Raw genomic sequence first — 22,713 nt, 5'->3', positions numbered from 1 at the left:
TCCCCCCATCTAGTTCTCAGGCCTTTGGCCTTGGACTGGGAGTTATATCAGCAGTGCTGGGTGTTTGGACTTTGGACTTGGACTGAATTATACCACCAGCTTCCTGGTTCTCCACCTTGCAGATGGCAGAACGTGGGCCTTCTCGGCCACTATAATCACATGAGCCACTTCCTATGATAAACCTCCTCATATATATTTCTATGTATCATATGGAATACCCTATATATCTCTGGAATACCATGACCAATACACCGTGAAAGCAGAAACGATAGGGAGAGTGAAAAATGAAAAGGAAAGAACACTGAAGCTTAATGATGTTTAAAGGGTGTGTGGAGAAGGGGAGGGAATCCTTGAGTAGCATCACCTCTGTTTCAAGCATATCCTTGCGGATAGCCAGATTTAAATTGACTAGATGTTTGTGAGTAGAGGGAGGAGAACATGATCATATTGTTTAGGCCACTCCTGTCATCCAGGTTTGGTCTTACTAAGATTGTCAAGGAGGCAGCCTGATGCTAAGTGGAAAATCAGATGCCGGCCAGCCTGTGAGTACATACAGGCATACACAGTGTACCCCTCAGCCACAGTCAGGGGAGGTGGGCTAGCCTGGCTGAACTCTGCTTTGAAGCGGAAAGTAGGGAGAGACAAATTCAAGCAAATACTCAGCTCTGCTTTGCCTACTAATGGGATCTTTGTTCTCTGGGATTCTGGGTTGTCAGCAAGTTCCTGAATAGCCTCAGAGTGGGGAAGGAAGTAATACTGTGATATAGGGCAACAAGAATACAGTGCTAGCCATTGCAAGTGGCCCTCCTCTTAGGTTTGGTGGCACCGAGACATCAGTTCAAAGAGTTCTTCCTTATGTTTAATTTGCTTAATTAACTCTCTTCCTTGGATGGGTATGTCATATACCTAAACTATGTCCTGAATGAGCTCAGATAGGGAAAGACACAGGCAGAGCTAGACCTCGATTCTTGAACAGCTGTGAACATTTAAACAAGTGACTTCAGTTCTCTGGGCCTTAGTTTCCTCCATGTAAAATGAAGGACTTGGTATGGACTCCAAGTTTGTCCCCACTGAGACATCAGGGAATATCTGTGAGGTTTTATAGCATGTGTTTACACACGCACAAACAGCAGTGAACATGCAGACCTAGTAATACATATGAGGTCAGACAATGAAGTTTGCAAACTCATCCTAGAAAAAGTGCTACATTGCTGAATATCACTATTGTCATCTTTGAAGTACTCACCTTGGGAAGCTATAAAGCTATGCACTGATGCCAGTGCCTAGTCCACCCTTCAAAACAATTTTGGAACTCTCTTTCTGGAATGGCCATCAGAGCTGTCATCGTATTACCGTTGATGTCCTGAATGTCATCAAAATATCTTCCTTTCAATATTTCCTTCATCTTCAGGTAAAGAAAGAAGTCATTGGGGGCCAGATCAGGTGAATAGGGAGGGTATCCCAATACAGTTATTTGTTTACTGGCTAAAAACTCCCTCACAGACAGTGCCTTGTGAGCTGCTGCATTGTCGTGTTGCAAGAGCCATGAATTGTTGGCAAAAAATTCAGGTTGTGTACTTTTTTCATGCAGCCTTTTGAGCACTTCCAAATAGTAAACTTGGTTAACTGTTTGTCCAGTTGGTACAAATTCATAATGAATAATCCCTTTGATATTAGAAAAAGATTAGCAACATCATTGCAACATGTTTGCGAACTTAATTGTCTAACCTCATATATGCATATTTCACAAATAACCACTTTTCAGTAATCTGAGATTTCCTAAACCAGGTCACAATAAGGCCAGGATTTCTTTAATAGCTGAAGCACAAAGGCTCTTACCTCCACATGTTTTCTTCCCCAGATTTCCCTGTGCTCCCCCAGGGTCATAACACTTGCACAAACGAGTTCTCCTTTCTTATTTGCGGCCTCTTCCCAGGACAATAAAAAGTCTGATGTAGCCCTGAAGACTGCCTGCCATAAATGTGGACATCTAGTCAAGTAATATATCCATGCTGAAACCCTGGAAGTCCCAAAGAGATTGAAATTGGCCAGGCTCATGCTCCTGCTTTCCTGGGGCCTTGCTGAATTCCCCTAAGACCTCAGTGTCAGCTGCCATAGCTTCTGTCTGTGGATCTGTTCCTCCTAACCATTCAGCATCACTATCTGCCTCTACCCCATTCATGTGCTCTCAGCTGCCCTGTCTTCGTTGCTGTTCCTTGACCATGCCAAGCATAGCCCCACCCCAGGGCCTTTGCACTTCCTATTTGTACTGCATGGAATAGTACTTACTCTTGTCTGGTATTGCATAGTAGCTTCCTCATTTCTTTTAGGTCTCTGCTTAAATGTCACTTCCTTAGAGAAGCCTTCGCTGGACACCCCATATAAAATACCAACTTAAGCATCTTGTTTTTCATATCCAACTTTATTATTTTTCATAGCATACCTGATATTGTAATATTTGTTTATTGGCTACCTCTGTATACTAGAACATAAGCTCCAAGAGGACAAGGATTTTGTTCATTGCTCTATCTCCACACCTAGAACAGTGCCTGGCACAGGGCAGATGATGAATAAATGTTTTTTGAATGAATGAAAGAAAAAAAGAACAAATAGTTGCAGATGCTTGTGTGGCTCTAAGAAGTCTCTCTCTCGGTGGCACACTTTTTCAACTTGTTCATGTCATCATTGAGAAAAATCAGATCATAATTTTCATGGAGTCTATTTTCTAGTGGTATAGGCTGATTTTTAAAAGGTATGTATATACTTTAATTTCAGATGTTGGTGTTATGAAGAAAATAAAGGAAATTCAAAAGAGAATGGCTGAGTTGGGGTAATGGAAGTTCTTTTGCACAGAGTGGTAAGGAAAGATCTCTGATGGTTTTGAAAGAGCTGGAAAAGTGAAGAATTGAGGAAATATCACATGTAAAGCACCTGAGGTAGTAATAACTTTAGTGCATTTGAGCAACACTAAGAAATCCAGTGTGGCTCGAGCTTACTGGAAAAGAAGGGAAGCAGGAGGAGCCTGGCCTGGTGGGCAGAGGTCCAATCATTTAGGATCTTGTAGGCAATGGTAAGGAGCTTAGATTTTATCCTAAGAGCAATGAGACCTCATCCATGCAACCAGGCTGGCAGGGTCAGAGGTGGTCCAAGTTTCAGTATTACATGGTATACACCTTGCCTGTAACTCCACGGAACTTGACTCTCCCGTTGGGTTTAGGGCACGCAATCAAGAGCCCTGTCTTCTGAAGAGTTTCCTTCCTGAGATGCACGATGTCCTTTTCTATCATCTTGTTTTGGTTACAGCAAGACAGTCCATCACATAGTTTTTAAATCAATAAATTTGACATTCATCTGGAAAAAGTCAAGTTCCCATCCCCATGTTTTCCAGAGGCCTTTTCTGTCCCTGGGTAAGTTTCGAAATTCTCAGGAGAAGGGTTTGCCTTCATTTCTCCCTTACTGCCAATATGTAAGTCATGGAAGGAAATGATACTTCAATGTCTAAACTCCAGGCCATGGCCTTAAACTTGTAAAAATGTTCACGTATATTTGTGTATCTCTCTCTTTCTCTCTCTCTCTCATTCTACCCCCAACCCCTCTCTCAGCTCTAAATGTGTATACGTTTTCTGTTTTTCTGGTGGAAGACCCTTTTTACTTCCTGCATTCGGTTTCTAGAGTAGGTTGGTTACATGTGTCTACTAGTTCAGCAACTTTCTATGATTTTGAGCTACTGATCAGAGCTTTCTGGCACAGGACTTCTAGAGATGTGCACTGCACAGAATCTCAGGTTTGAAAATCATTAAAGATTTCCACTTTTAAATGTTTCTGGTGGGAGCAGTTTATTGGAGGGTAATTTGGTGGCAAGATATTACCATTTCTTCACATTTTAAAATTTTGCTGGCCAATACTTTAATACTGTCTCAGGTGGTTGTTCCAAATGTATTGCTTATAAAAAACTGCCCAGTGAAACACTGGGCTGGGGTGGCCTAGGGTCAGTCCATAATGGCAGGAATCCTTTCAAAGTCTGCAGGGGGCAGGGGTGGGGGGAAACCTGTCATTTTAAAGAAGATAATTTTCTCAAAATTGTCTCCCAATACTTATTCTTAAACTTTGATGCCTGCTACCACTTGTCTGGTAGGAAGCACTAGCAGAAAAATAAAGAAATGAACAAGCCCCAAATGAATATTAATGGGAAAATTCTGAAACGTTGATCATGCTTGGTTTGACAGCTTGTTTCTTTGTGGACATGTGGGCTCCCAGTTCTACATACAGAATTTTTCCCCTAGTAACATTGATCAAGCTTCATTCGATGGAGTTCACTGCGGTGATATTTTAAGGTATTTGGCAGAGCATGGCATTATGCAAAGAGCATCATTTCTTCCAGGTCTTCTTCTCTTTCATAAGTTTGAGAACAAATGAATTTTAGGAATCTGCTGAGTTCCCTCTCTTAGAAAGTCCCCAAATAAGATTCTGTCTCTCAACCCACAGAACATTAGAATGTGCCTGACTAATTTTTAAAAGACTGTATGAAGATGTGACTCCTTCAAAGTATTCAAAGGAAGAGACAGTTACACAGATTCAGGAATAAGTTTGGCCTGGAAAATATAAAATTTACTGGTGGGGAGGAGTGGGAGGAGGGAGAGAGACTGCACTCACATAACTTTTATTGCAATATATTGTTATAATTGTTCTATTTTCTTATTAGCTATTGTTGTTAATTTCTTATTGTGCCTAATTTATAAATTAAACTTTATTATAGGAATGTATATATGTATGTATAGGGGAAAACAGTATATGTACAGCTTTGGTACAGTCTTCAGTTTCAGACATCCACTAGGGGTCTCGGAATATGTACCCCCCATGGTTAAGGGGGGACTACTCTTACCCCAGTTGACAGCACCATCTTTGTGAAAGGCAATATCTAAATCTCAAAGGATTTGAGAAGATAACTAATCTGCTCAGATTTGACATCCACAGATGTAACAAACCCTCCTTGAACCTGTTTACCTTTTCAGTATCACCAGCACTTGGGAAATAATTGGACTTGTCTTTCACTTTTTCTTATAACTATCACATTTAATGTAACGCTTAAGTGGCATCTCTCTAACAGTTCCTTCGAGATTCTCCAAGTTAAACATACGAGGCATGGTAAAATCATACTTTTTCCTAGGAATGTACTCTTGCCCAATATCTGGGTTAATGATTGGGCTTCAAGCTGATCCGGGAAGGGTGCTGACAATAGTGGTGTAAAAGACATCTACTACTTCCTCCAAGTTAGCTCAACAGGTTCTTGATTGTGTGAAAATGTTTGTGTCTTAGCTATTTCACAGAGAAAAAGCAGCATAGAAGTTCAAATAAGATATTTTGAAGATAGGTATGGAAGCAGAGTGAGGGAGGATTAGGTATGTAGCTTGGATGTTTAGTGAATATAAGCTCAGGGCACCAGCTGGATCCGTCTCCACCATCGGTTAGTCCTGCTAAGTGGACTAAAGTCTCTTCTGGGTGAGCATCAGGACGGGCGCTGATGCTGGAATTTGCCTCCATTTCTACAGTCTGTGGCTAACATTTCCCCTCTTCCAGTCAACACGCTTTTCTTGACATGTTAGAACATTCAGTAAGGTTGTAGTTAAGTCACATTTTAGGAAGCATATCCAGGGCTGATGTTCTACTGTTGTACCACCTTTATGGCCCTACCAGTTTTTAAATATTGAAAAAACCTTAGTAGTGGGTAAATAGTCAATGCTCTGAGTCTTCCCATTGCATCCCACAACCTATATTTTCCCCACTATTCAGCAATTCATGAGGTCTGGCACAGCAGGAGAGCTTCCAGGACCTAGCCATTCCAGTTGGTTGATACCTGTTTCATTCCTGCTATTAAATATTGTTAATACATTCCAGAGCACAGCTGTTGATTGAAGAGTTGGAATCTCAGAGAACGATCTTATTTCCATTTCACTGTCTCTTAACTCCCAGCAATGAAGAGCCTATCAGGAATATTTATACTTTTAACATGGTCATGTCTACTTCTGGTTTAAAACAACCAAAGATAGATCCCACTAGTGATGTTCTTAACAGGCTGGATTGGGGAGTGAAACCTCAAAGGAGAGTGCCTTGAATTCTCTTCTGTTGTGGAGAGAGCAAAGCTACATTACCAGATCCAGACATGGCTCACAAAACAGTCAAGGGGGACCAGGGATAAACAGGAGCCTTTAAACCTCAGGCCAGAGAGAGAGGATGAAGGGACGTACATGGTCATAAAGGTCTCCTGGGCGCACAAGTTATTTACCCCTGAAGTGGATTTATAGCGTGTGGGGAAAGCACATTGTCTCTGTTGTGATAGAACTGACCTGAATCCTGATTTGGCCACTTCAGGCTCTGTGACTGTGGACACTTTTATCTCAGTGGGTCTTAGTGTACTCATTTAAACACGGGGACAATTCATAGGGTGGGGATGAGGGTCGCATGAAGGAATTCATGCATGCAAAACACATAACACTCAAATGTTAGCTAAAACCAAAAACCACAAGACAAGCAACTCCATCTTCAAATTTCTCATTCTGGGCAATGTGAAGCAAAGGCTGAGAAGACGGTCCTGGCCAGTGGCACTTTTGTGTTGCAGCATTCTTCTGTTAGTTTCTGTGATGGACTTTTGTATGTATTAACATACTGACTGAGAGCCTTCACTCCTTCTGAAGGTCGTGTTCCAGGGGAAAGGAAATGAGATCCAGTGCATTCCCTTATCACTTTGAAGAAGAGAAGTTCAAGGAGAATGGACTTCCTATTTCTACCCAGTAGCCTGCTCATCCTGGGAAACCATCTCCTTAGAAATTGCCCTAGGCCTCCTCAGTTTCCCCAATGCAACCGAATATTCACCAGTGCCAGGGAGACACACAGTGAGGCAAGTGGGAATTACCAAGTTGTCACCTGTGCACGGTCTTCCTCTCGTGATGATTCCTTACCCCAACTCACAGACTGTATCCCGTGGCTCCTTGTGGAAACCAGCAGTAGTTCCTGACAACGGTAGACACGCCCTTTTATTTTAAAGCCTGCATCCTGGGGTCTTCTCAGTACCTCTCGAGCAATAAAACTCATTTCCTATGCTTTAATATTTGGAGCATATGACTGCTATCTTAAAATGAAAGTGGCAAAAAGGAGTAACCTCAAATACCAGCACAGATTGCTTGGTAGAAGCTGCTGTTCTATTGTGCTTTGTCAGGATTCCAAGGCTACAATCAGCCTTGATTGATTAACAATGTCTGTAATGGGTATGGGAAGGGATAATGGTCCTGTGCCTATAATGCCCTTGCTGATCCAGTTACACAGTATCTTTGATTCTTTTCAAACAACAACTTTTTTTAAAAGGTATAAAATATCAGACTGGATTAGGACCTTTTCTTAGGAAAATGATAGAACACAAACTGAAGAGATACCCATCCCTAAAGAAGAGTGGTTTATGATTTCAAATTGGAGGGTGCATTGTTACTTGTGGAAGATGAGTTTTCTAGTGCTTATATTTACCTGCAATAAAAAAGACAATATGTGCTTAAGTGTGCATAAGTAATATGTCCTAGTTGTTACATCTATCTGCTAAAGTAAGGTATGTAGGCTTCAAATTTTCAATCAATATTTACTTTCCCTGGGGTGTTCAAACTTCTCTCCCACAGCATGATGCATGCATGTCTGCCTATTCTTTTCTCTCCAGCGCTCCACCTATACCGATGTGCTCGGAAGCCACTTGATGGTGTCTTGCTGCAACAGGTACCCACAGAAGAAGCTTGATATTAGTGCCAAGGATGCCATCTCCTGATGCTCTGAAAGCTGTGTGACAATGCTATTCGGGGTGGAGAGATGGCTCCTACCCCTGGTCTGTCACACTTTGTATCCTGAGCAATAAGGCAGCACTATTGCTTCTGCATTGCACCCCTGTCTGCAAAAGGCTGACATGGGGCTAGGTGGGGTCCAGAGGCCATGCTAAGCTCCTGCCCCCTCCCTTGCAGATGCACCCACGGTCCCTTTTGCAGAATTACTTGTGCCAATTTCCAGTTGGCGGGCCTGTCTCCATGCAACATTGGCACTTGGACTGTTTGAGTTCTTTAATGTTTTGGACCCTGAGTATTTAGTGATTTCAAGTTTTCTTTCTAATTCCTCACAGCCATTTTACTTCCATGTAAAATGTGGTTTTTGCTGTAGCCTACAGAAATATCATCTGAAATAGTCAGGGTATGGAGGAAATGTTTGGCATTCAAATTAGACACTCTTCTTTCAAACTTCGATATATCCCTTTTGTTAATTTCTACCATGTTAACATTTATGCATGTAGTTAGTTAAAATTTATTGAGCTGTTCTGATGTACCAGGGAATAATATTGAATCCTAACCTGATAAATATGAATACTGTAATCTTTGTCTTCATAGCTTTCACAATTTGGGGAGAAGGGGACATAAACATGAAACTGAAATTCTATTGATGAGGGAAAACTGAAACATTAAAGCATTTATGTCTACAGAATAGCCCCAGGGAGAAAAACATTAATCCCAGGCAGATGAGGGGAAATAAATGACATTTTTGACGTAACCTTTGCTACCCAGCCCTGGACACCGATCTCTCTGTGCTGATGTTGTCTTTCTCCAGCTCACAGAGGCATCATCAATAAGACCTAGCCGGGCCATCAGCTCTAATGCGTCTTTTGGAGCAAAAATGAAAATACTACTAAAATAAGACCAGGTCTTTATAATATAATATATAATTTATAATATAAAATATAATATAATATAATATAATATAATATAATATAATATAAAATATAATATAATATAATATAATACCGTGTCTTTTTTTTAATTCAACTTTATTGGGGTGACAGTTGTTAGTAAAGTTACATAGATTTCAGGTGAACAATTCTGTATTACATTATCTATAAATCCCATTGTGTGTTCACCACCCAGAGTCAGTTCTCTTTTCATCACCATATATTAGACCCTGTTTACCCTCTTCTACAGCCCCCCCACTCTCTGGTAACGCCTGAACTGTTATAAGACCGGGTCTCACATTAATGTTTGCTCTAAAAGACACATTAGAGCTGATGGTCCAGCTAGGTCTTATTTTTGGGGAAACACGGTAGGAAGCACTGGACTACTGCTATGTTTTAAAAAGTAAAACAAGTTGAACAACATCCTGAGCAGGAGGAAATCTGAAATGAGAACTGCAAAGAATAGCTGCCTCGGTGTAAGCTGTGTGTAATCTTAAAAGGGAGGAGGTTTTCAGGCCAAAATACATGTTCAACCGCTAATGCTTTAGCGAGAGAGCTTTATGTAGAAAAACTGACTGTGTTTATTTGAACCCCTTCGAGATACAAGTAAGTGTCGCGTCTGTCATCCATCTTTATTTATTTATTTTTTGAGACCCTCACATATTATGAAAGGTGAGCATTCGGCTAAACCACAGCACGGAAAATCTGTAGGCTCATCCCCTTGCAGAACTAAAATAAGAGGAAGAAAGAAGACTAGGAAGTCAGTTACCACATCGCCCCTAACGGTAGGGGTTGGCTAGCTATAAATGTCAATAGTCCTAACAAGGACTGTGGAGTAATTTGTTAAATAACAGAGTGAGCATGCCAGTCAGAAGCTGCTGGATGAAAGTGCAGCATCAATTAGAGACAAAGGAAATCATTCGCTTTTCTCTGCGTCAAGTGGGCCCTTGGAGGCTCAGAACTAGCTGGTCCCCAAAAAAGCAGAGAAAGCAGAAGAAAGGAGGGGCGGGCGGAAGGACAAGGCAACTCAGCCTCCTGGAAGCCTGAGGGGAGGTGAAGAAAGAGGCCTCACTCACCCTGAGAAAACACACAGGACCTGAGCAGAGAAGAGAAAGAAAGCCCTGCAGTCCCCAGGGAACTGGAGAGCGTCTGACAGCCAGACTGAGTGACCAGCCTCGCCATCTGCTCCCACACGTCTCTCCCCAACAATGGGAACTTCTGCAGACCTTCTGCCCCTTCCCTCCCCCCACCTTTAGCATGCATTTAAATGAGGCCTGAAACTGGGGGGTATTCTATCCCGCTGTGATCTCTCACCCTGAGGGAGCCAGACCAGCACCCCAAACAGGAGGCCGGAGGGGAAAGGTTAAAATCTCAGCTGCCCAGAGAGATGATTATGGAGCTGCTCCCAAATAAAGCTGCTTCACTGCTGGTACTTGGGCATGTGTTGGGATAATTGTACTTGAATACTTAATGCTTGATTGACTTGGCTGTTTTGTGTTTGACCATATTTTGAAATGCAATCTCACTGTTGGGGTAGGCAATTAGCATTGAGCCCAAGGGGTTGGAAAGAGTGAGACTGAGTTGCTTCTATGGTGATTTCTTGCTTTCCTGGATTCTGCACAGAGAGCTGAGTGTTCTACTGGGGCTCATTTGCCTATATTTGGATCATCTGGAATTTTGATCTTAAAGAGGAAGTCTCTTAATCCTGAACTTCAGCATAGCTGCCAACTTTGATCTTTGCGCCTTTGGTTACAGCTGAGTTTTGTTTCTATTTTAAGTGACCTTTGTTCCAATTCAGCAGTGGAAGAATAAAATGAGAGAGAGAGAGAGGTCAGGGCTCAGAAAACGAAAATTCATGCCGGGTATCAGAAAGTCTAGGACAAAATGTGAGTGATAATTTATGACACAGAATCCAGAATTTTGAGATGACAGCTGAGTGGCTTAGGTGCCTGTCTTATTCAGTTCTTAATCATCTTTGTAAGCACAAAGCCCAGCGCACTGCCTGGTTTTTAGTAAGCATTTAGTATTTGTATCTGTGGAACATGTATATTAAAGCTAGCATAATTTCTAGGAAAACAGAGAAGGGTAATTAGCTCATTTTTAAAAATCCATTTAATTTCATTTGCACGTGATGAACTTGAGTACACTCAGGTTATGTCCCACATTGAAGTAAAGCATTCCAGTTAAGAATTACAAAAGGCTGGCAATAGATTTCACAGTTAGTTTCAAGATCACTTTGGGGATATTTGAAACTACTGTTTCTATAAAACAAAGGAAGGCCATTGTTCTACACACTTAATCTAGTATTATATGTCAACTGTAATAGAAAAATTAAAAAAAAATTATTAATCAAGAAATGTCCCTCAGTGGGGGACTACATTAAAAAAGAAAAAAGAACCAAGGACTAATTAAATATATTATACAACCTAGATGATGGATCTTAAACAATTCCAGGAGTACAGAAAAGTATATTGGAGGTCTAAGACCAAATCTTGGTGATATGCATGCAGTTGCAATTTCTGTGTTGCCTTGGACCTCTTCTTCAGTTCTTTGTGGATGTGTATTAATTATCTTTGTATCCCCAGAGCCTAGAACACTGCCTGGTTTTTAGGACTAAATCTTAGCAAAATGAAGGAGTTCACTGACTTTGGCCCAGTGGTGTGAATTTTAACATATATGGTATCTACAAACTTGATTTATTTGTAAATTGATCATTAGTGTTCCTAGGTCAAGGCACAACTCCTATGTTGCTCTTGTTTTGAATTAAAAATAAAGAATGCTTTTTGGATTTTCATTTGTTATTTGTTCTTCACTTATTGAAGACTTTTCCTGTCCTGGGTATTTAATCAACTCTTTCAAAATTAGTTATTTATACTTTTTCTGTCTTTGTTTGCTCATCTGTAAAATGGGAGTTTTAATAGTACCCACTTCATGGAATTGTTTTGAGGATTAAATTAAATAATACATGTCAGATATTTATAACTGTGCCTCGCACATAATATTTACACATATATTTCAATGATAATATTTGCAATTACTTAATTTGAGCACCTTCTTATTTATTGAGGATATAGCATCACTCATATTTCTTTTCTGTTTAAGTACGTCTGACTCTGCTTAAGAAGTCTGTAAACTTCTCCAAAAGATAGTGCAGACAAATTTATTATATTAAATACTTTTGTAAGGTCACATAATGAATGATAGTAATTCTCAGTCACTGCCCAAATTTGAAATTCAAATTATACAGGTGTCATAAATTCCTTGTAGCTGGGGAGTCTGGATTAAGTATTAACAAGTCTAAATATTTTAGTACACCACATAAGGCAGAACAGAGTAGTGAATAAGCAAGTGGGTTTGAAGCTTGCCTCTTCCAGTTACAAACCTCTCTGAGCCTTGAGATTTTTCATCTTTTTTGTTTATTTGTTTTTTTAGGATGCTTTTTAAGACTTTTATTAAAATACAGCTTTTTAAAAATTTAAATCTATATTTAATAAAAATATAAAATGTTATTAAAATATATCGTATAACTAATATATTATATTAGTTTCAGGTGTACATCATATTCAACAGTACCCACCTGGCATTATACATAGTTATTACCATATTATTGATTATATTCCCTATGTTAAAGAAGTGGTCACCATGATAAGTCCAGCAACCATCTGACACTATACCACATTATCACAATATTATTGACTATATTTCTATGCTGTATATTACATCCCCAAGACTTATTTTTTTTTATATCTGGTACTTTGAACCTCTTATTCTTCTTTATCTCCCCCCTCCCTTTTTAATTTTTCAATTAGGGTTGACATTCAATATTATTTTCTGTTAGTTTCAGGTGTACAGCATAGTAGTGGTTAGACCTTTATATAATTTAGGAAGTTATCCCCTGACTAGTACCCACCTGACATTATACATAGTTATTACCATATTATTGATTATATTCCCTATACTATACATCCTCATGACTATTTTGTAAATATCAATATGTATTTTGGATCCCTTCCCCTTTTTATACCCTGCCTCCAACCCCCCTCCCATCTATCACCCTGATAAATCTAGTACCCATCTGACACCATACATAGCTATTACAATATTATTGACTATATTTCTCATGCTATATCCTATATCCCCATGCCTACTGTGTAACGATGCATTTGTGCTTTTTAACCCCTTCCCCTTTTAACTTACCTCAAATCCCCCTCCCATCTGTCAACCATCAAAATGTTGTCTGTATCTGTGGGTCTGTGTCTGTTTCGTTTGTTTATTTTGTTCTTTAGATTCCACTTATAAGTGAAATAATGACATATGTCTTTCATTATCTAACTTACTACATTCAGCACAATACTCTCTAGGTCCATCCATGTTGTCACAGATGGCAAGATTTCATTCCTTTTTACAGCTGAGTAATATTCCGTTGTTTATATGTATGACCTACTCTTTATCCATTCATTCATTGATGGATACCAAGGTTGCCTCCTTATCTTGGCTATTATAAATAATGCTGCAATGAACATAGAGATGCATATTTCTCTTGGAATTAGTGTTTTGGTTTTTTTGGGATAAATGAAGTGGGATTACTAGGTCCTTCTTTGTCTCTTGTTATGGTCTTTGTTTTAAAGTCTATTTTGTCTGGTATAAGTATTGCTACCCAGATTTTTTTGTTTGTTCATTTCCATTTTCATGAAATATCTTTTTCCATCCATTTGCTTGCAGTCTGTGTGTGTATTTCAAGATGAAGTGAGTCTCCTGTAAGCAGCATATGTAAGGGTCTTATTTTCTTATCCATTCAGCTCCCCTACCTTTTGACTGGAACATTTAACCCATTTCCATGGAAACTAATTGTTGATAGGTATGTAGTTATTGCCATTTTATTATTCATATTTTTAATATTTTTTTTCATCTTAAAGAAATCCCTCTGAGATTCCTAGTAATACTGTCTTGGTGGAGATGAACTCTTTTAGCTCTTTCTTGTCTGGGAAGTTCTTCATCTGTCCTTTGATTTTCAATGATAGCTTTACTGGGTAGAGTAGTCTTGGTTGTAGATCCTTGCTTTTCATCACTTTCAATATTTTGTGCCAATCCCTTCTGGCCAGCAAAGTTTCTGTTGAGAAATCAGCTGACAATCTTATGGGAGCTCCCTTGTAGATAACTAACTGCTTTTCTCTTGCTGCTTTTAAGATTCTCTCTTTTTCTTTAACCTTTGGCATTTTAATTATGATGTGTCTTGGTGTGGGCCTCTTTGAGTTCATCTTGTTTGGGACTCTCTGTACTTCTTGGTCTTGTATATCTATCTCCTTCACCAGCTTAGGGAAGTTTTCTGTCATTATTTCTTCAAATAGGTTTTCAATTCCTTGCTTTCTCTCTTCTCCTTCTGCTACCCCTACGAAGCAAATGTTGGTATGCTTGAGGTTGTCCCTGAGGCCCCTTAAACACTCCTCAATTTTCAGGATTCTTTATTTTCTTTGCTGTTCTGATTGTATGTTTTCTGTTACCTTATGTTTTAAATCATTGATTTGATCCTCTACTTCATCTAATCTACTGTTGATTCCCTGTAATGTATTCTTCATTTCCATTATTGTAGTCTTTGTTTCTGACTGGTTGTTTCTTGTGTTTTCTATCTCCATTTTTATATTTCCTACCACTTTGTTGAAGTTCTCCCTGAGGTCACTGAGCATCCTTATAACCAGTGTTTGGAACTCTGCATCTGGTAGATTGCTTGTCTCCATTTTGTTTAGTTCTTTTTCTGGAGCTTTGTTCTGTTCTTTTATTTGGAACATGTTGCTTTGTCTCCCCATTTTGGCTGCCTCCCTGTGTTTGTTTCTATGTATTAGGTAGAACTGCTATGTCTCCCGTTCTTAGTAGAGTGGCCTAATGTAGTAGGTGTGCTCTGGGGCTCAGTGGCACAATCTTCCTGATCACTTAAGCCATGCACTCCAGGTGTGTCCCTTGTGTGGGTTGTGTGTGCCCTCCTCTTGTATCTGAGCCTTGGTTGCTATTTGTACATCATTGGGAGGGATCGATCCTCAGGCTCACTGGTTGTGAGGACAGGCCTTGACTGCAGTGCAGGAGTTGTACAGGGGCTGACCCTACACAGCAGGATCTGCTTCAGCAGGGCTCTGGTGCCTGCTCAATCTGCCACTTGGGTGTGTCATCCTTGGAGACAGCTGGGTGATGCTCCAGTTTGTTTCAAAGCTGGCCACTGGGGACGCCAGCCCTATGACCACCTGGGAAGGTACCTGCTGCAGGTCAAATTCAGCCATAGCCTGTGCCCCACCTGGGGCCACCCAGTAGGAGCCACAAAGGAACCCTCAGATGGCCACCACTAGTGCCATGCTTGGAATTGCTTTGAGAGGCCAGTTGCTGCTAGTGCCAGGCTTAGGGCTGTTCAGCCAGAGGTATGAGACACACTCAAGCCAGATGCTGCTTGTCTAGGTTCCGGGAACCTTAAAAAGTCTGCAGCATGAGCAAAAGCAGGCAGTTTGTACAAAAAAGCCACTGGAAGCAGATTGTGTGTGCCCCAAAATAGGGAGGGATGGGGTCTGTAATCACCAGGGCATAGTGAGCAAACAGTGTTAGTCAGCTTGATGGAGACTCAGCTATGACAGCTGCCTACATCTGCACTCAGGAAGGGAAGGGCTCAACAGAGAAACAATGGCCTCCATCAGCTCCTCTGTCCAGAAGGAAGCTGACCCCCCCCCACCCCCAGCGGCTGTCCTGAAGCCAAACAACTTAGTTCCCCGCCCTATGTCCCTGCCACTTCTTCAGCTGTTGCCCCAGTGCTGGAGCTCAGAGACAGTGATTCCATCAGTAAATCTGTACTCAGTCCCTTTAAGAGGAGCACCAGGGACTCCAGTTGCCCCCCCATCTCACTGAGTCACAATCTCTGCTGGGTTTCACAGCCAAAAATTATGGGGACTTCTCTCTCTGGCACTGGAACCCTGGGCTAGGGAGTGGCTGGGAGTGAGGGCACTCCCCCAGGGGGAACTCCACAGCCAAGATACCCCTCTTTTAATGGTCACGTGGGTGTAGGACCAGCCCAATCCACATCTCTGCCCCTCCTACTAGTCACGAGGTGGCTTCTTCCACACGTCCTTAGTTGTAGGACTTCGGTTCAGCAAGATTTTTGGCAATTCTTAATGATGGTTGTTTTGTAGGTTAGTTGTAATTTTGATGTAGTCATGAGAGAAGGTAAGCGCAACATTTACGTACTGCCCCATCTTGACTGGAACTGAGATGTTCATATTTTAATAGAGTAATAATACCTACCTCACAAAAGTGATGAAAAGGTTAAATAAGGTAGTATATATAAAGGATTTAATACAGTCCTGGGCCTTTATAGAAAGGACCTAATGGATGAATAAGAGCTAGTGGTGGTGGTGGTGGTGGTGGTTGTTATTACTATTATTATTATTATAGCTATGGTCATCATCTTAGGTCACAGAAATTGGAAGATGGGCCTTTTTTTTATCTCCTTATGAGGAAACAGCATTCAGGAGAAGCCCATGGGGGAAAATTTGGCCTGTTCGAGGGTATGCTGTGGTCTATTCCAAAGAAGCCAGAGGACATGGATTGAAATTCTTGAAATGAGTGGCAGGCTTCCAGTCCCTCTTGGAAGGCTCTACAGAGCTGAGGATAGCTTTGCTGATACAGGAGCACAAGATCAGTCTCTTGCTTCTATGCTTCCTTTTTGCCCCCAGTGATGATAACCATCATCATAATGAAGGCATCATTTATTGACTTCCTCATGTATGCAAGGACTTTATTTGCATTATTTTTAATCACCTTAGAAAATCTCATCTGGAAGCTAGATGTTTTTCCAATTTACACTTTTATAGTTGTGTAAATGTCACTTAAGTAGTGGATAGCAGAACCAAGGAGTAAACTCTGGCTTTCTGACTGTAAGCCTGAGCTTTTACATTGATCTCTTGCGTGGCTTACCACCTTAGCACCATCTCAAACTCTAACCTAACTAAGGTCTCTAAAAACAGTTCTAAAGAAACATTTTTGAGGATATTTTTCCTCAACTTGAGTTGTGTTTTTCTTCCTCCCCTACAGAGTACAAAATTATCAGAATCCACACATACACACACTTGTGAAACTAGTGTGAGTCACTACTCTGAGTGATGTTACATATAGTTTGGCTGTGAGAAAATTAAACTCTGTATCAGGAAATAGTTCCCAAGACCTGATTTTTTTTTTTTTTTTTTTTTTTTGTATAAAAGCAGCTGCCAACAAAAGAGTGAAACAAATTAGAAAAAAAGTCTCCCAACCACAGATCATAAATGCGTATAGTATTCAGTTCAGTGTTCTAAGGAAGTTGAGACATTTTCAGTCTTGGTCACACAGTAAATTAGTACTGGAATCAAATTAGAATCCAGTCTTTGGATATTCTTTCCAGTACTTTCTCCTGTCACTTCTGCAGCCTTTCAGGTATTGCGATTGTAGAACAGAGAACATCTTTTTAACAAAAACTCATGGGGAGGGGAGTATTTAACACAGTCCAGGTATAGTGTTAACTGAGGAGGGGCTTTAATTTCTGAGCATTTTTGGAAGTGGTCCACATCCATGTATAATGTGCATAAATAGCATATTTTGCTGTAGGCCTCCTCTCAGTCTGAGCATATACTCCACAAGACATGTTGCAAGGATCACGCTTTCCAACTAAATGCCTCTGTAAGGACAACTTGAGATGTAGCAAAATTGTCTCCGGCAACCTCCTACTCTTCCTCTGATGGTTCCCTAACTCCTTTTGATATATCTGGTAGCCCTCTGGCTGCCCCTAAAATCCTATTCATATGTTTTATTACTGAACAATTTGTTCTAACATGACAGCTCAGTTTTACAAAAGTCTACAAAAAATTATCTGCTAATAGTAATCCCTTGTGTTTATTTGCATAACTCATTATATTGTATAAAGTATCCACATATGCATTATTTTATTTTTGTTAACTCTTTCAAGTGGACCAGCTAGGTGGGTTATACATCCTTTACAAATAATAACCCAAGGTTAGAAAGTTTGAAAGACGTGCCCAAAGTCACACTGAGCAGTGAGCAGTGGAGTCTGACTGAGCTTGTGTCTTCTGAGACACAACCAAGCATTCATCACTGAGATACATTTCCTTATAGAATATTTCCACTTCGAGAGGAGAGCCTGAAGATTGACAAGTGTTTTATGCACAAAGGCTCTGATTGTGTAATTTCAGTCTTGATGTCAGGAATTGGGCAAAGGTATACTTTAGGGGCACCTCGAGCCATACCAGGGAAGCCTAAAACCTTAATGAAAGAAGGGCATTGGAAGCATTTCTTTCTCTTAAGATCTTATCGTACAGTGCACATTTGACAAAGTCTTTTCTTCAGAAAAAAAGGAAGCACATTTTTATCAGTGTCAAGGGTAAATGAAAGTCAATGTCAAGCCCAAATTACTCAGTATTTTTCTATCTACCATGTTCTAGAGCATTCTTATTAGAGGGTTTACAGTTTTGAGATAAAAGTTAAGCAAATGAATACATGGGATAAAATGTATAGGAAATTGATGAGCAACTAACATGAAACAAAGAAATTAACTACTGGTCATATGTTGTGCATCTGTTGGTTTGCAGACTCAGGAATTTCCCAGGTAAAATCTGAAACTGCCCCCCATGGAGAGCAAGGAGAGATGGAAGAAAGAGGCCAACCACTCCAGATTGGTAGATGGCAGTTTTCAGAAGCAAGTGAACTTACACATGACTCATGTCTCTTTGGTGGCCAAAAGATGAATAGATCTCTGCATCTGCCTGCCAGAATCTGAAAAGTTTATATAAAGGCCTTAAATGGGTTCAGTAACATAATCAGTCCAGATGGTCTCAACAACATCTTACCCTCTCAAGGTCATGTCCTTGAAACAGCTCCTAGTGTGGGAGTGGTTGGCAGAATGTACATTGCAAGGATGGGAGGGGGAAAGGAGCCTCAGATTGCCTGGATCCAGCTTATGGGTCAACTGGTGGTCACATCCTGTCCACGAGCTCCTCCAGCAGCATCATGTTGGCTGCGGATTCTGTAGAAGATTCAGTTGCATAATAATTTCTTAGGTTCTTTGGAAAATGAGGGCCAGTGCTATAAATATTTTCAGATAGCTACAATAATCTTACTGATATGGTGCTGATGCTGTGTACCTTGAGGAAGAAAACGTGGCATAGCCATAGTTACCAGTTACATGAACTTAATAGCTTAAGAGATAACGTTGTTGATGATTGTTTTTATTTTTTCATTTGTCTCAGACAATTTGTATTTGCTCATGGAAGTATTTTTATGGTGGTTGCTTTAAAACCCTTGTCAGATAATTCCAATGTGTGATTAATCTCAGTGTTGGTGGCTGTGGATTGTCTTGATTCATTCAGTCATGATTTTCCTGGTTCTTGGTATGGTGAGTGATTTTGGATATTATTTTATAAGACTCTGGACTCTATTTAATCTTTTTTTTTCCCCCAGTAGGTAGTCCCCTTGGTGAGGTGTAGCTTGAGGGCTGGGAAGGTATACATGTCTGGCTTCCTGATGGGCTCTCCAATACCACAAGTGGAGAGCTGGCTCACACTGCCTCCTTGCAAGTGGGTGGGGTGGAAGTTCACCTCCCCACTTAGTCCTACTGACACTTCCCCAGGGAAAGTGGGGCATCAACTCAACTGCCTTACTGCATCCCAGTGGCGGACTCAGACTGTGCCCTGCTGACAGCTGGGAGGGGAAAAGCAGAGGACAGACTCACCTGCTTTGTTACTGCAGGATGGGGCAGAAGTGGGGTAGGAGGACCAACTTACCACCTCATACTTACCTCAGACTTTCTCTTACCACCTCAATGGTGGGCATGGAGGTTCAGCTGCACTGACATTGGGGGCGGGGTGGAGGACCGACTGGATGTGACTCACAGTTTGTTTAGTTTTATCACAACCCATTAGGGAGGGGTGGGAGACTGCTTGGAACTGGACCTTACTGACACCATCTTGGGAGGGATCTGAGTGTCACTGATTACTTCTGTGGGGAAGGAAGTGGAGAGGAAGATCAACTAACTCCCTACTTACTTAGCTCCCCTAAAGCCATGGGGTGGGAAGCACGCAGGTTTGTTTGTTTGTTTGAATTCACCTAGAGTAAGGAATTATTTCTATAAAGGGTTTTCTGTTGCTAGGCCACCCTTTCCTAGTCTTTTGGCTAGGAAGAATAGGCTTTCCTTGGAGTTTTTTATTTTGTTTTTTTGTCTGTGCATATTTTTGGTTTCTGTAACACCATGTCTAGGATAGATGGTGGGTGGGGGAGGAACTCAGTGACGCGGTTCCTCAAGCCCTAAGATTCCTAGGCAGTCTGTCCTCCTCTTCCCACCTTTCAGAATTTTCATCAGCTTATTTGTGCTATTATATTCATGAATTCTTAGTGTAAGAGAGGGGCCTCTGCCTCTGTGAGATGGGGAAACAGGGCTACTTCATCTTGGAACTAGAAGTCCCTATAACCATTTTTAAAGAACTCTGACATTTAGTTTGGTCAGAATATTGCCAGGGATTTTGCCATAGGAGTAGTGCGTGCATGCGTGCGTGCGTGCGTGCGTGTGTGTGTGTGTGTGTGTGTGTAAGAATGGAAGGCAAAATATAAATGGATATTAGGAGAAAGAAAATTAAACCATTCAAACTTGTCTTTCTGTACACCTGTAAACACATATACACACACACATACTTTTTATTGTTGTTGTTATTGTTGGTCTACCATGAAAATTTACTTGCACTTTTCTCCTACCCCCACTTCAAGCTCACTCTTGCACTGCAGTTCCTTGCCTTAGAGTGGATGTAAGAAACCAAGAGTACCAACTCAGGGTACCAAGTGATCCCAAGCATCTATCTATTCTTTTGCATCAATTCGATAATTTGAAATTTTGTCTTAGTGGCTTTGCATGGAGAATTCCTTGAGCTCACAAGTCTGACTATTCACCTTTGTATCTGTAGCATCTGTGCTCAGTATCTGGCACCTCGCAGCTTCTCAGCAACTATTTGTAGAATAAAGTATCTATATGAGCACATCTCCCACTCACCCTTGCCTCTGATTGGAATTCTCTCTTTTCACATCTTCCTATACCACTTGTTAATTTATTTGGAGTGAAATGTATGGCCTACCTGATATTGCACTGTCTTACTATGTAACTTTAGATAGTTCAGTGTTTCACTCCTCTATTGCTATTTAATAAGCTACCTTGGAACTTAGTGGCCTAAAACACCAATGATTTTGCAATTTGGATAGGATATGGTGGAGACAGCTTATCTCTCTTCCATGGGCCACCAGCTGGAGTGTTTTAACTGTGGCTGGAGGATAGACTTCCAAGATGGCTCACTCATATCTGTCACATTGGTGCTGGCTCTTGGCTGGGAGCTCAGCTGAAACTGTCAGCAGGGGTCTTGATTATTCTCTACATGAGTCTCTTCACATGGCTGCTTGGGCTTCCTCATGACATGGTGGCTGGATTTCAAGATGTAGAACCTTCCAGGTCTTCTTAAACCTGACTTAGAATACTCATAATATTTCTTTCTCTGAATTTTATTGGTCAAATTAGTCTTAGACCCAGTACAGATTCAAGAAGAGGGAATGTACACTCCAGTTTTTTAGAGGAGGAGCAGCTTGTGCATATAATGAGAAGCAGAAATCTTTGGGGCCGTCTTTGGAGAGTAACTTGAACACTCTGCCATAAAATTTCTTGAACTATAAAATATGAAATGGGAAGAGGGCAACAATAGTACATCTCCATCATAGAATTGCTATGAAAACGACAGGAGATAATGTATGTATCAAGCTTGGAATGATTCCTGGTACCCAGTAAGCAGTCAATACATTTTAGCTAATTTAGCTAATATTTTGTTGACATGAGAATGGAAATTGCTGCAAAACATTACGTTAGAGAAGAGCATACCTTTGCCTTCAAGGAAGATATTGTATCTCCTTTTCAAGTCCAGGTAAACCGTTTCACTGGTTAGTATTTCCTTCGATAGCTTCAATTAATGCATTCTCTTTGATGTGTTTCCTCTTAAACAACAGATAAGATTTTTTTTTTTAAATCTTATCAGTAGCCATCAAATGAATGGAATAATCCACAGTTTTGTTGTATAATGACTTTTGGTATCTTTTTCTGTTGGAATCCTTTTTCTTTTTATACTCACTTGTGGGTATCTTTCTTCTTGATATCACTTTTTAGACCTTCTACATTGTGCTTTGAAAAAACAGTTCTCTAAAGCGATAGAATGAATGATATTGGAATGACATGCCCTTGGAAGCTGGTCTTGGTCCTCTCTTTGGAGGCGCTCATGTGAAGCGTTAGCCCTTTCAGAAAATTACAGGGCAGCAGAGGTGATCAGTCAGATAAATCCAAGGTATAACCAGGGGGACCTGATAAATTCCAAGTCAACTAATTTCTACATTTGAGCAATTCTCACAAGGTAATTTCTTGTTTCTACACCAAAGGTAATGATTGATGCAAAACCATGTGCTACTTAAATGTAAAGTCATGATTTTTAGCAGTTAGCCAGGTCAAACTTTTCATTAACCAGTGCATGGTACCTTTGTAACTATCTTGATTTTTTTTTTAATCAAAAGAGCAGTCAGGTTCATGCCATGTTTTCATAGCACTGCTAATTTCCATTCTTTCCTTTTGTCCACACCTGTAATTTCTCCAAGTGATGAAGACCCTAAGTTATTTCTTCTACAACTGACATTTCCTTATATGACTATCCATTTCTTCACTTTTTTTAACGGCAGCAACATTTTATTAATGATCATTTACCCTGCACTAATAACCTCTGCGTCATTTAGTCCTTACAGAATCTTCTGATCCTTGATTACAGTATAACATATTGCCTGATTAATTGCTCATCAGTGCTGTTTTCAGGTTCCTCATGTACTAGTTAAGGTTATTTCTTCCTTTTTTGGCTTTACTCCCCACTGAAGATTTTCATTTT

This window comes from Rhinolophus sinicus, linkage group LG04 (genome assembly GCF_036562045.2).
Source record: "Rhinolophus sinicus isolate RSC01 linkage group LG04, ASM3656204v1, whole genome shotgun sequence".
Classification (NCBI taxonomy): domain Eukaryota; kingdom Metazoa; phylum Chordata; class Mammalia; order Chiroptera; family Rhinolophidae; genus Rhinolophus; species Rhinolophus sinicus.
This window is presented reverse-complemented; position numbering follows the sequence as displayed.